The 13,393-nt window shown below is 50.8% G+C and overlaps 1 pseudogene; it reads left to right on the plus strand.

Annotated features, from left to right (window-relative positions):
• LOC137163533 (butyrophilin subfamily 1 member A1-like) lies at positions 1 to 11,082 on the plus strand (annotated as a pseudogene).
• Positions 11,083 to 13,393: the final 2,311 nt, after the last annotated feature.

Raw genomic sequence — 13,393 nt, forward strand, 5'->3', positions numbered from 1 at the left:
ATGGGTATGTGGTGTTCATGTCTAAAGCAGGGCGCTCTCTGACAGTGAGTCTTGCTGCTGAATTCATGCCACCCTCAGCCCCTCGCTGACTTAATTTCTATTGCACATTTCACAGCACAGTTCACAGTGACAGGACCTGACCGTCCAATCACCGCCTCCCTAAGCGGGGAGGCCGTCCTGCCCTGCCACCTCTCTCCCAGGATGAGCGCTGAGAGCATGGAGCTGAGATGGTTCCGATCCCAGTTCTCTGCAGTGGTGCACCTGTACCGTGATGGGCAGGATCAGTATGGAGAGCAGATGATGGAATATCGAGGAAGGACTCAGTTATTGAAAGAAGACATCACCAATGGGAGAGTTTCCTTGAGAATACGCAATATCCGGCCCTCAGACGATGGGCAGTACACGTGTTTTTTTCAGTCCGGTGTCTCTTATGAAGAAGCTTTATTGGAACTGCAGGTGGCAGGTCAGTAACTTCTGCTGATGTTTTGATATCTTCAACAAGGTGATAAGTGGAGTCAGAAGGTTCATGGTGAGATGACACCTGATTTTTCTCATTGTGGTAGGACAGTAGCTCTGGTCTGGTTAAGCATGACTCTAGTTTACTGTTGAACAGCCAGTTTTTTCTAAGTGTGCTAAAATCCACACACATAATCAGACTGTCTTGCAAATGTTGTGACTTATTGGAGTCTGGGGTAGGGTTAATGGCCCAAATTTGAGGTCGTTTGAACAAGGGGTTAATGAGATACACAAACACCTCTAAACAGTCAGGTGACATTAACATGTTGTGGTTATTGTGACCCTTCTGTGCCTAGGGTAGCCACCTGAAAATGCCAAGGTCAGGGCAGGCTGTAAAAGAAGAGCAGATTCTCCCAGCACTGGTAGATGGCACTGAAGCTGGACTTCCCAACCAGCCACAAACTATGCTTGTGATTCCCCACACTGGCTATCAGGAAGCCAGTACACAAATACACACAGCTCCCTTTACTGCATTCCAGTCTCCAGCTCCCAGTCAGCCACTAGGTCCAGTAAAGAGACCAGTTATTTAAACTCTCTGCTCTTTACTAAAAAGGTTCCTTCTGACCCCAAGGAGTCAGCCACAGTACCAGATCAATATAAGTTTGGATCTTACCCAAAATACCATGCTGCCAGCCAATCCTTTAGTAACTAAAACTAATGGTTTATTATAAAAAGAAAGAAATGTAAGCCAGGTCTGAGTGTCGGAGTAAAGGGGGGCACATTATTTGCATGGGCTTTGTATCTGCATGAGTACAATTAAGTACTTAGCATAATTTACCTAGGTGTGGAGCATAATGGGAAATGGTTAGCAGGGCTGGGTTTGGGTTACAAACCACTTTTGTGTTAACTGCTGGGGTAATGAAATGTTGTCCTTCAATTGTATGAACAGATGTCAGCAAAACTGTGCTTAGTCTGTTATGATAGAACACTTCACCCTAAACTAAACAGAGCTCCCCAAGGGTGGCAGGCCGATGTTTCAGCCTGAAAAAGGGGGAGGTGGAGGAGTCTCCTATTGGGATTGCAGGGGCCAAGCAAAAGGGCTGACCGAGGCAGGGAGTGACTCCCACCTCCCATTGTTAAAAGGTAGACTTAATGACTCGTCTTGGAGTCTTTTGTCTCTTGAAAGTAGGGACATTTCCTGTATGACAGTAGAAGGCTTACCTATGAGCTGAAATCACTAAGAGCTGAACTTTGCCTGACCACTAACAGAGCTGAGTGCCAGCCCAAGGTGGTCGGCGGAGGGGCCGGGCACAGTCGGTGCCAGCGGTGGGGGACTCAGCCAGGCCCACAGGCGATAGGAGACAGTGGCAGTGGGGGCCTGGACAGGCCTGTGTTGGACCGTTGCAGCCGACGGGGCGGAGTCACACCTGAGAGGTGGATATTGCAACTACAATGATCAGGACAGGGGCAAGAAGGAAGGGAGAGGCGAAGGACACGCCCTGTACTCTGGGATGGGTTTGGGCTCATTGAGTTCATGAACTCTGTTCGCACTGTTTCCCAAACCAGTGCGGTGTTATCTCTGTTTTGCTATTAAAAGTTTCTTTCTACACTCAGACTCTGTGCTTGCGAGAGGGGAAGTATTGCCCTTTGGAGGGCGCCCAGGGGATAGTGTGTAATTTCCCAGGTGACTGGGTGGGGGCTCAAGCCAGTTTGGTGTTGTATCATTGAGAGGGACCCCTAGATATAGAACCCGGCCCTTGCTGCTGCCGACTTGGTCTGGCAGAAGGGTTACAGAAACAAACCATATGAGAAATGTTAAAGGATTAAAGCCATCGGATACATACAAATGATTTGAAAGTCCATATACATGTAGTTTTTAGAAGGATTGAGGAGTTTGCAGGCTTGTATAGTCCCTCTGGGATATATCCAGTACTTGATGGGTCTCAGTCCATTGTTTCTCAGCTTCAGTTTAGTTGTAGATGAGCTGAGCCAGAGGTAGGTTGGTAGCTGAAGCTGAATCCCGACTAAGAACAAAATGGATTCCCAGGCCTCTGCCTCATATACCTACCCTCTGGCCCCTGCCATGCTGTTTGTGGAATTTTACAGGAACCAAAATGGAGTTCAGAGTCACATGGGCAAGTCCTGGTGACTCATCAGGTATACCTCTGGCTTTTCCCCCTGGGTCCCTTGCATCTCTGAATGCCTCAATGGGCCATTAAGCAGGCTATTGTTCTGCCATCACCCTGCCTAGTGTATGTCTCAGACAGCACAATTGGAAACAGAGATATATTAATATATCCATAACTTCCATTACACATATAACACATGAACATAAGTATTATCATTTTACTTAGCATATCATAGCCTTTCTAACAGTACCTGACATGGCATATCTTACATTAATTATTATGATTTTGACATACTGATGTCAAACAATATCATAAATGCTCCCTCCACAATCCAGCCAGTGTGACACCCCCAACGCGAGACTGGTGTAGAAGGGAGTAATCAGAGCTCCCGAATACACCTCAGGGGCTCCCGATCCAGCCACTGTGACAGTTATTATAACTTTTTTGTGCGGATCTGGGTCCAAACAATGGCTCTGATCCTCCCCAAACTCACCAGCTGGAATTGATCTTGACTCGTGTCTGGCACCCACAGGGTAACGGTGGTTGATACACAGGGTGCTGTAGCCCAGAGCCTGGTCTAAGAGTGGGAGAACTGAGAAACTCTCCTCCAGGAAGGGTAAAGCTTGGAGGCCTGACACTTGAAGGTGGTGCCAGACAGAGCAGAAAGGGGACAGAGGTGAAGCTAGTTCTGTAACCGTGACATGAGGTTTACATCAGGTGTAGCGAACTCCTGGTCTACACTCAAACACTGAGCCTGCTCCACACAAACCAAAGCAGACTTGCCAAATGTTATCACTCCTTCTCCTTTTCCCTGGGGAGTTCTTCTGAAACATTGCCTTCGCTTACCCCACCCTAGGCCCTGGAGATCACAGTCTTGTGTGCCACCAGACTGATGGCAATCCCCAGAGCTACCCCCATTTCCCAAATTTATGAGGGTTTTTCAATGGGGGTGTGTGTGGCTTCTGGTCTAATTGACCCCTGGGCAGTGGAGCTCCCAATTGTGACCAGAACGGTCAGTGTCAGGGATTGTGGGACAGCTGCTGGAGGACTGTTAGGGTCAACATAAATAACACGGTGTCTTCACTCGTTCTGCATCAATCTCTGTACATCAACCTCGGCTCAACATTGCGCAGGGAGGTGATGTTACTATGTTGGCATCATGGGGCCCTTACATCGGTGGGAGACAAATTTCAGTGTAAACTGATGCACAACCAGATCAAAGCAAAGCAGCGTATGTTGACCTGCCATTGTAGTGTAGACCAAACCTGAGTGTTTCCTGGCTCTCAGAGGTGTCTACTTTCTGCTGCTACCTTCTGCACTCTGGAAAAGTAGGAGACACTGTCAAGCAGCCTGAACTCCCTGTAATAAAGATTTTTGTTAGTGAATTAATTTAAGGCTTGTCTACACCTACATCTGCTCTGGTTTCCATGAATTAATGCAAACCTTTGTGTGGACACAACCCTTAAATGGGTTAGGAAATGGCTTATCTTGATTTATCTTGACTTAAGAGTGCCCATCCAGGAGTTTGCACTGGTTTAATTACACAAGTTTAGTTAAACTGGAACCAGTTCATGCACAGAACGGCCCCAGACATTAACATTAATTCTACTGTGTATCAGACAGGAATCTGGCTGGATTAACTGACCAGCCCACACCCGTGGACCCACATTCAATTATTATTTTAACAGGAAATGGCTTTTGATAATAGTGTAATAAAATGTTTGGCTCATTATGGGACACTGTAGGATCATCACAAGTTCATTTATTTCTTCTGCAGGTTTGGGCTCTGATCCTGCCATCTCTGTGGAGGGACATCAGGACGGAGGGATCCGGGTTGTGTGTCGATCATTCGGATGGTTCCCAGAGCCCGAGGTGCTGTGGAGAGATCTCCAGGGGCAGCTCTTACCATCAGCCTCTGAAAACATATCCCAAGAGGCCAATGGCCTGTTTCAATGCAGAGGCTGCCATTGTTCTAACAGAGGAGTCCAACCGGAAAGTGTCCTGCTGTGTCAGGAACCCCCGACTCAACCAGGAGAGGAGTCAGCGATTTCCATAGCAGGTCAGTGCCCGTCCAAGCCGCACGTGGCTAGACTGAAGCGCTGCACACGTAGGTGGAGAGTATTTATCATTGTGTCTCCTATTTATTGGCTTGAACCTTCAAGGTGCTGAGAACTTCTTGGAAAGTCCTGAGCAGTCTCGATGCTCTGTGCCTCCAGCAGGAGCTGAGGGTGTTCAGCACTTTGCAGGCTGGGACGCCATTGCCCAGCTTTTCAGAACAGCTCAGCACTTTCAGTGCATGGCAACAGGGTCCACACAGCCAGTGAGTGCGCAGCAGGCTGGTGCGAGGTGGATTTACTTCCCAGCTTGCCGCACGGTAACTGTTCCTATAAACGAGCCAATGTAAAGCAAGGTGCGGAGAACTGTGCCCGCTGCCTTAGGGAGCAGCCCCTCTCCATTGTGGGGTCTTGTGTGTTAAGGGTCTGGATTCTGAGAAACAAAGTTGTGTTACGCTACAACCTCCCAGCAAGAATATTTATGTTTGTCGCTAACTTCTCTGTGTGTGTGCTGTCCACATCACAGTTCTCAGTGTGGGGTGGGGGAGGGAATTCTCCTTTGTTCTCAGGGAGAGTCGCTCCGTGCTGAGTATTTATGAAAGTCTGGCTAATAAGTCACTTTCCTGGACAGCACAAGGGAGCCCTGGCTATGGTCTGAGCACTGCTACTTAGATGACATCTGAAAATACCACATCAGAGTGAGAGCTGCACTGTGAGCCCGTCCTGCAGTTCAGACTCTGACTAAACTCCCATCACCTTAAATGAGAGCGTTGCCAAAATCAGAGCTGAGGATCAGGCTGTAACTTGTATTTAAATGCACAGAAAGCAGTAAATGCAGAGCTCCACAGCCCAACCGCATAACCCCCGTCGCCATGGGAATGTGCACTGTGGTTTTTCATTTCACAGTCACACAGTGGGCCTGATCCTGCCTCCCTGTATAAGCAGGTCAATGGGAGTGCTAGCAATAAAGGATCAGGCCCAAAATATTCAGAAACAAAATCTTACCTAAGAGCAGTTTGATTTTTGGAAAAAAAAAGTTCAGGTTTTATGTATTATTATTTACCAAATAACTCTGTTAATACAGAATGACTATTTCATCACGGTAGTAATAAGAATGTTGCATTTTTAAGCACCATTCATCTGAGATCTCAAAGTGCTGCACTGCTGATTAGCCTATGGCATGCCCAGTATTACCTGAAGGGTGTGTTCAAGGCATGCACAGTGAGAGTGTAAAACAAAACACAAATACTCTCCCTGGCAGGCTGCAATGTAACACTGCTTTACATCTAAGAATCCAGAACTCCAACACACCACAGCCAAATCTATATAGACAGAGAGAGAAACAAAGCAGACTGCTCCTTAAGGCAGAGAGGCAGAACCAAACCATCCTGCTCCAGGCTGGCTCTATGCAGACTGACTGCAGAGGACCCAGATACATGGTCCCAGCTACAGAGCCCCCAAGCCAGCAAGCAGGCCCAGCAATCCCCTCAGGATTTAAAGTGACAACGTGTAATGTTTGCACAGTTTCAATACACCACACTGATCACTTAGCAAAGGACTCTTTAGTCAGCCATTGCTCCAGGGCCCAGGCAACAGGAATCTGGAAGTGTTTTTACTCTGAATCTCCAGGCTGAAGTTTTGTTTTTATTAAAATCCTGCGTTAACATATTTTGGGCCAGACTCTTTAGTGAACGTGAACCCCTCTGAGCCCAGGAGAGTCGGGGTGTCAGGAAGCTGGTTACAACTGGAGCCCTTTGTACAAAATACAAAATTTGTATCTGCATCCGATCTGCAACCCGCAAACATGGTCCGCGGATATAAAGCAGATATCCACAGATTTGCTGGGCTCTCGTTACAAGTATCTGATTCAGAGGGCCAGTCTGTACTGGCTGCAGCCCTGACAAGATAGAGCAGCCTAGGAAACGCTTGAGTGTAGCACAACAAAGCTCCACTCTACCCCCTCCCTACCTCTAACACGCCCCCTCCCATTAATGGTCAGTCCAGGCTAAAGCTTGGACATTCATTGGCTTAATAATAAAGTACAAAGAAGCCAAATCTTCCCTGTGAGATTCTTTAACTAGTCACAGTGTCACCATTGTCCCAGTGCCCTGTCTTCATTCTGCACGTGTTTGCTCCCAAGTCAATGGCACTTTCTCTTGCAGAGCTGTTTTTCCCGAGGCTCAATCCCTGGATGGTGGCTCTGAGTGTGATCCTGGCTCTCCTGGCTGTTCTCATTCCCCTGGCCAGTTACTGCTTCTGGAAGCAACACAGAGCGAAAGGTAAAGTGACAAGAGGGGAGAAATTAAACACACACATAACAAGCTATAAACCCGCAGAAGGGGCAGGGTGTTTCAAGTTCTTCAGTCTGTGGAAAGTTATTGGGAGCCCCAGGATGGACGTCAGGGTGGGAGGTGCCTGCACGTCACCCCGTGACACAAGGGGGTGCTCTGGAGCTGGCATCCTCCAATACCTATGTAGACAAGTGCTGAGTTACACCGGGGGCTGCTTTAGCCTGCAGGGTGCCAAGCAACATTAGCTCTCATGCGCCTCTGGGGCTGCAGGTTCTGAGCACAGAATTCCACTTTAGATCCTGGAGCACAATTTTTTTAATCAGAGGGTGGCACACTTTGCTTCTATAGGCTGGGCCCCTCATCCCCACATTGATTAGAATCCTGTTGATTTTGCTGAAAATCAGAAAAAGGGTAAACTTGATTTCCACTGAAATCAGACTTTTCCAGTCTTCTTCTTTTCACTAAGGTCACTAGGGTTGTGCCCAAGGACACCTAGAGCACAAGGCCCGGAAATGTTGGAATTGAATGAATGCAAGTTTTCCAAAGCTATTTCATTACAGCCAAACAGGAACGCTGTTGAGTTGAGTGTACAGCCTTGCTTTGCTTGGCCAATCTAATAGTGGATTTTCATGAGAGCCTAAACTTCAAGGGAACCAATTTTATTTGGGGATTATTATCTAGATCCAGAAACAGACCTTTAATTGTATATTCACTAGGGCCCCAATTCAGCAGAGAAGTGAAGCACATGCTGAACTTTCAGCCCAGGAGTCAATCCAGCCCTGTTCAGCAGGTGCTATGTGTTTTGCTGAAGCAGGCTCCAAAACAGAAGCTTTTAAGAACACAGGAGTTGCCAGAGCAAATGAGACGAGTCTGTCTAGTCTGGGATCCTGGGATCCCTGATCTTTATTTCCTGAACAGAGTTGTCCCAGGGCAGGTCTCTTCCCAGCACCTTCTATGGTGAAAACCAATGCAAGGAAATCAGTTTCTAAGCATTGTCCTTACCCTCCCCAATTGCTCCTTTTATCCCCTGCTGATTCAGGGGACCCGTTGATTCTCTCACAGAAATCCTGATTCTGATAGACTGAAATTTCTTGGTATTCATTTCATATCCCTGGCTGTTAATTCTTCAAATTAAACTTTACCCTATTAATTCTCATCACACGTCACCTGATGCACTGTACACTCCTTTCTCCTGGCTCACACGGTTAATATTTGCCATGTGCTGAGGGATCCCAGTTTGGCTCTAACAACCTCTTGAACTTGGCCAGGTGGCCGGACGGGGTTACTGTATTTCTCCCCTTGCTGATGCCTTTGTTGCCCAGCGGGTGCCAGGCTCTGGTTGCTGACGTAGCCTCCAGGCCGAGTCTAAGGATTTTAACTTCCCTTTTTAAGGCCTTTTTGACTCACTTCCCCTCCTGAGATAATGGGATATTGATGCATTTCTCTTTGTTTTCTTTTAGAGAAACTCCAGGCTGAGCTCAGTAAGTTCCATTCCCCCCAGTATCACCCTTGTCTGACATTGTCTCCTGCTCAGCCTGTCTGTGTTCAGGGGCGTTCTCACCCCTCTGTCTGTGCTTGGTTGCAGGGTGGAGAATCGCCCAGACCTACGCAGGTACTGTACATCCTGCTGATATTTTATCTAGGGTGAGACCCCTCCTCCCCCTGGGGGCTCTCTGCTCCCATCCCTGCCCAAAGCATTTTCCTATGACATTCAATGGGCTAGAAGCAGCAATGTCACTGGGGCAGATGGAAAGGGGCAGACGACACCCGGGTTTATTGCAGGGCAGGGACACGCCCCCTTTGGGAAAGGGCTGATTGGTGAGGAAACACTGACCCTGCTGTCAGCTGTCCAGGGCGGTAGCTGGTTCTGCAGGACGGACATTCTCACCTGTCCATAACTGGCACTGAACTGCCCAGCTCTCTCTTCCCAGCCACAGGATTTGCATGCTCAGACCGGGCTTTAGCCCACAATTTCCTCCTAGCATAACATGCCCAGACAGGAGCTGTTCTGTGTCTATGGGTTTGGGGCAAGGAAGGCCCTGCCCCATTGCAAGAGCAGACGGGTTTTTATAACCAGCTTGTGACACTCCTGACCCAGTTACAGCAAATTGTGCCCACAGGGCACCTTTTCTGCCACACAGCTGTGGCTGAGCTGTGTGTGTGTCTGTGTGTGTGTGTTTGCTCCTAGCGTGTTGCCTGGCTGTGTGTGCACTGGTGCATGCTGGGAGAGTCTGGGGCAGCTCCAGCAGGGCTCAGAGAGCCCAGGGGCCATGCACACACATTGCAGCACCACTGGCCCAGAGGTCCCTGCACTCCGGGGTATCTTACCGCACAGACCGCGGGGGGGGGGGCAGGCAGGAGAGTGACACAAACACCGCTGGGGGGCTTGTTAGGGTCGCCATCTCCAAGGTCCAAAAGAACCGGGACATCTGCCTGCTCCACATACCCCGCCTGTCCCCTCACCCCGGCACTGTCTGCCCAGCCCATCCTTGGGAGAGCACCCAGCCCCTGCAGGCTCCTGCCCTGGGGCTGCCCCAGGTACCAACCATGCCAAGCAGGACACGGCACCAGATCTACCCCTTCCCTGGTGGTGACCCCCACAGCCAGTGCCTGCGCGGTGGTGAATGGGCCCTGCTAACCCGGAGCTCCCCATCTCACTCCCTGCTCCCAACCTGCCCCATCCCCCTGGCTCCCAGACACTCTGGATCCAGGCTCCCTCTGCACCAGCACCACCACCCCGCAGCTCCCCATGTCCCAGAGCCACGGACACACCCGGCTCTTGTAGACACTCCCCACGTAAGCCCTGATCATCCCCCCTGCCTGTGACACTGAACTGCGTCCCCCTACAAGGTCCCCTCAGTGCTCTCCATCCTGGGGAGAAAACGCTGAACATTTCAGGACCGTCTGGCCAGGTGCAGGGAGAAAATCGAGTGTTTGGCTTTGGGAAAAGTCACAGGTTATAAACACAAAGGGTTCATCTCCACGGCCCGCAGCAGTGAGTCTCAGAGCCGGGTGACAGACGTGGTGTTTGTGTAGACTTGTCTGGGGCTGGAGCTTGGGCTCTGGGGGTGTCTGATGTGGGGTCCCTCGATCTCTGCTGCTGCAGACGCCCCTCGGTGTCTAAATACAGACATGGGCCCTGTGCCAGAGCGTGTGAGTGAGAATGACGCTGCATCCCAGTGGGTCAGACCCCATGGAACCTGCCCCTCCCTTCACCCCCCTCTGTCCTCCTGGTGTCTGCTCCTTCCCTTCTCCCCACTGCCCTTTGCCGGCCCCTCCCCTCTGCCCCTCTTCCTCTCCCAGCATCAGCCTGTCCCCTCCCCTGTCCCTGGGCTGCCCTCCCCTGCCCTCCCTCACTGACACCTGCCCACCCCACCCCCCGCGCCTACTCTCCTTCCCCCCAAGTTCACTCCCATGGGCAGATGGGCCCTGACTCCCCTTAACGGGCAACAACCCCCCACCGCCAGCCATTAATGGGGATGCAGGTTAATTTCCCTTTGATCCCCGTGACCAGGCCCTGCCCCAGCCCTGACACTGTGTCTCTCTCCCCAGTGGACGTGACTCTGGATCCAGACACAGCTCAGTGCAACGCCATCCTGTCTGAGGATCGGAAAAGTGTGAGACACGGAGACACACGCCAGGATCTGCCCGACAATCCTGAGAGATTTGATACTTGTGTCATTGTCCTAGGTGCTGAGGGGTTCACAGGAGGGAGGCGTTACTGGGAGGTGGAGGTGGGAGACAAGTCTAGATGGACTCTGGGGGTTTGTAGGGAATCTGTGAGCAGGAAGGGGAAGGTCACATGCACACCTGGGAATGGATACTGGACTGTTTGGCCCAAAGGTGGGAGATACGAGGCCTGTACCTCCTCCCCAACCCCCCTCCCCGTGAGCGTCAGGCCCAGCCGGGTGGGGATTTTCCTGGACTATGAGGCGGGCGAGGTCTCATTTTACAATGTGACTGACAGGTCCCAGCTCTTCACTTTCACCGACACCTTCTCTGGGACGCTTCGCCCTTATTTCTGTCCTGGTCTCAAAGCTGGGGGTAAAAACGCGGCTCCCCTGATCATCTGCCCGGTCCCAGCCCAGGCCGGAGGGAATCTCTGTCCCTGACAGCGACACCCGCGGCAGAGACTGTCCCCTCCCAGTGCTGAGCAGCCCCCAGGGCCTGTGCCCAGGGGCGGGTATAAAGGGCATCACCCCTCCTTCTCCCCTCTGAGTTACCAGCCCCTGTGGGTGGGGGAGAGGGACAAAGCAGGGGGTGTTGGGAAGCTGGCTGCTGGGCTAGGGAGGCTGGGCAGGGTGTGTTAGACTTGTGTGGGGGCAGAGTTGGGTGGATGTTGAAGGTGGGGAAGGGGCTGCAGCAGCAGGAAGGGAAGAACCCATGAGGAAGACTCTGGGGGGCGTAATGAGGGGGGAGGGGAGAGGTGCCCCAAGGAGGAAGAGCCCCTGGCAGAAATGACGGGAGGGGAGAGGAGCCCAGTGAATGCGACGGGGCCAGTGAGCGAGGGGAAGGTCCCAGCATTTCCTGCCCTGGGGGAGTCTCTGCCCATGGTGGGGGGTGAAACGGCCACAGGGGGCAGTGCGGGGGCAGGGGTGAGAGTGCCGGGGCCCTGCTGTACAGGCCGCTCTGCACTGCAGCCTCAGCCTGTGTGGGGAGCTGGTCCCAGCAACATGGGGGGATGGTGGGAGGTGGGGAGAGCTGGGGGAGGGGATTCAGTAACTGGGCCAGGGGAAGGGCGGTGAGAGCCCAGCCCCAGGGCTGTGTGAGGGGTCAGGCTGGTTGAATGGGACCCAGTGACAGGAAGGAGCCCAGGCATCAGTGCAAAGGGTGATATGTTGTGGTCATGTGAGCTTTAGAGCACACAGAAAATAAAGTTGTTTCAGCAAATGTATCCTAATTACTTGGAGGAATAGCGGAGCAAAGTGCGAGGGGAGGCACATCACAGGGCAGGGTTATGACTCCTTTTTTGTTTTCACCTTGGTGCAGTGTGAACAGTTTCAGGGCAGTTCAATTTTAAAGATTTATTCAAAATATTCAATTCATGGCAGAATCCTCTGCTTACCTTGTTCATTTGAAAATAAAATAAAGAAAAAGAAAATTATTCTGTGATGGATTCATTTGGATTTTAATCCAGTCTGGTGGTTTCTAGGTGGCATGACCTGGTGTTATTCTCAGGTTTTCACACAGGGAAAGGTTAAGCTGAAAATAGATAAACTTTCCTTATACCTGTGTTCCTTTCCCTATTTTCCACTGAAATTAGGGGCAGTTACTGGGGTTTCTTATCCAATCTTACTGTGTTATTACATGGGAAAATGTGTTGGTAAGCAGATTAATATAGAAAATAATTGTTGGTATCTGAAGCGACATAAAACTCTGTCACCCACAATTTACAGCACAAACTGTCCTGCAGACAGTGATGGGGATGTTCACTTGTAACTATCTGACTGTGGCTGGGCTCCCCCGTCAGCTCCTGGAGCCCCTGGCTGGCAGGCCCACTTGGGGAATTAAGCAGCACGTACAGGGCACCCGGATACCTGCCCCAAGTGTCTTTATTACTCTTTATGCTGCAGGTACATTGCAGCACAGCAGCAGTTCTGTGGAGCCCCGTCCTGCTGCCTGGCTCAGCCTATTACGCTGCTGTTTTATTCTCAACGCTACCCAGCTGGTGAGCTGGTCACCTCACCAGGCTCCCGACAGGCACAAATGATGCGTGTGCTGCCCTTCCAAACCCAACTGCTGCTCTCTGCTCAAGCTTGGGAGCTAGTTACTTCACCAGGCTCCCGACAGGTCCAAGTTTTCCCCTCGACCCTTCCAAACCCAACTACCTCAGTCCCTCCTCCCCTCACTACACCCGTGCCCTGGCTGTGCTCAGTGACCAGGGGCTGGCTGCAAAGGGCTCAGTGTGTAGCTGCTAACAGCCCCTGGCACACTGCTGTGAGTGTGTAGGTGACCATATGGTGACAATAACACCATAAATTGTTACCTCATTATTCAATTCAGAATCCAGATTCATCAGTATCCACTGTGGACAGCCATGTCGATAAACAGCAGGTGAGGTGTAAAATGATCTAAGTTGTAAGTGGAAAGCTTTCCACTTACTTTGAAAAATCATCTGTATCTGTCAGTACCGCCTGGTCTCCACAGGCAGACTAGCCATCTGGCAGTTCTGGCAAATGCCAGAGGGTCCGGTGTTACCTAGCAGCTCTGTGTTCTTGGGGAACCAGGGCTGGCTCACCTGAATACCCCCCCCCCCAAAAAAAAAAAATACTACCCTGCAGGCTGCCTGAACCAGAAACCAAAGGCATTTCAATATGAAAAGGAAGGAGACACAACTGAAACCCTCCCATCAAGGGTGAGACAATTCCACATGACTCATCTACATCAAAGGTGTAAAAAGGGGGCATACAGAAACTTCATCTACATCCAAGATGGAACACGCACTGAACTCTGGGATTGCTGA

This window comes from Emydura macquarii, unplaced genomic scaffold (assembly GCF_026122565.2).
Source record: "Emydura macquarii macquarii isolate MOO-44397 ecotype Brisbane River unplaced genomic scaffold, CSIRO-AGI_Emac_v2 contig_2616, whole genome shotgun sequence".
NCBI classification, from domain to species: domain Eukaryota; kingdom Metazoa; phylum Chordata; order Testudines; family Chelidae; genus Emydura; species Emydura macquarii.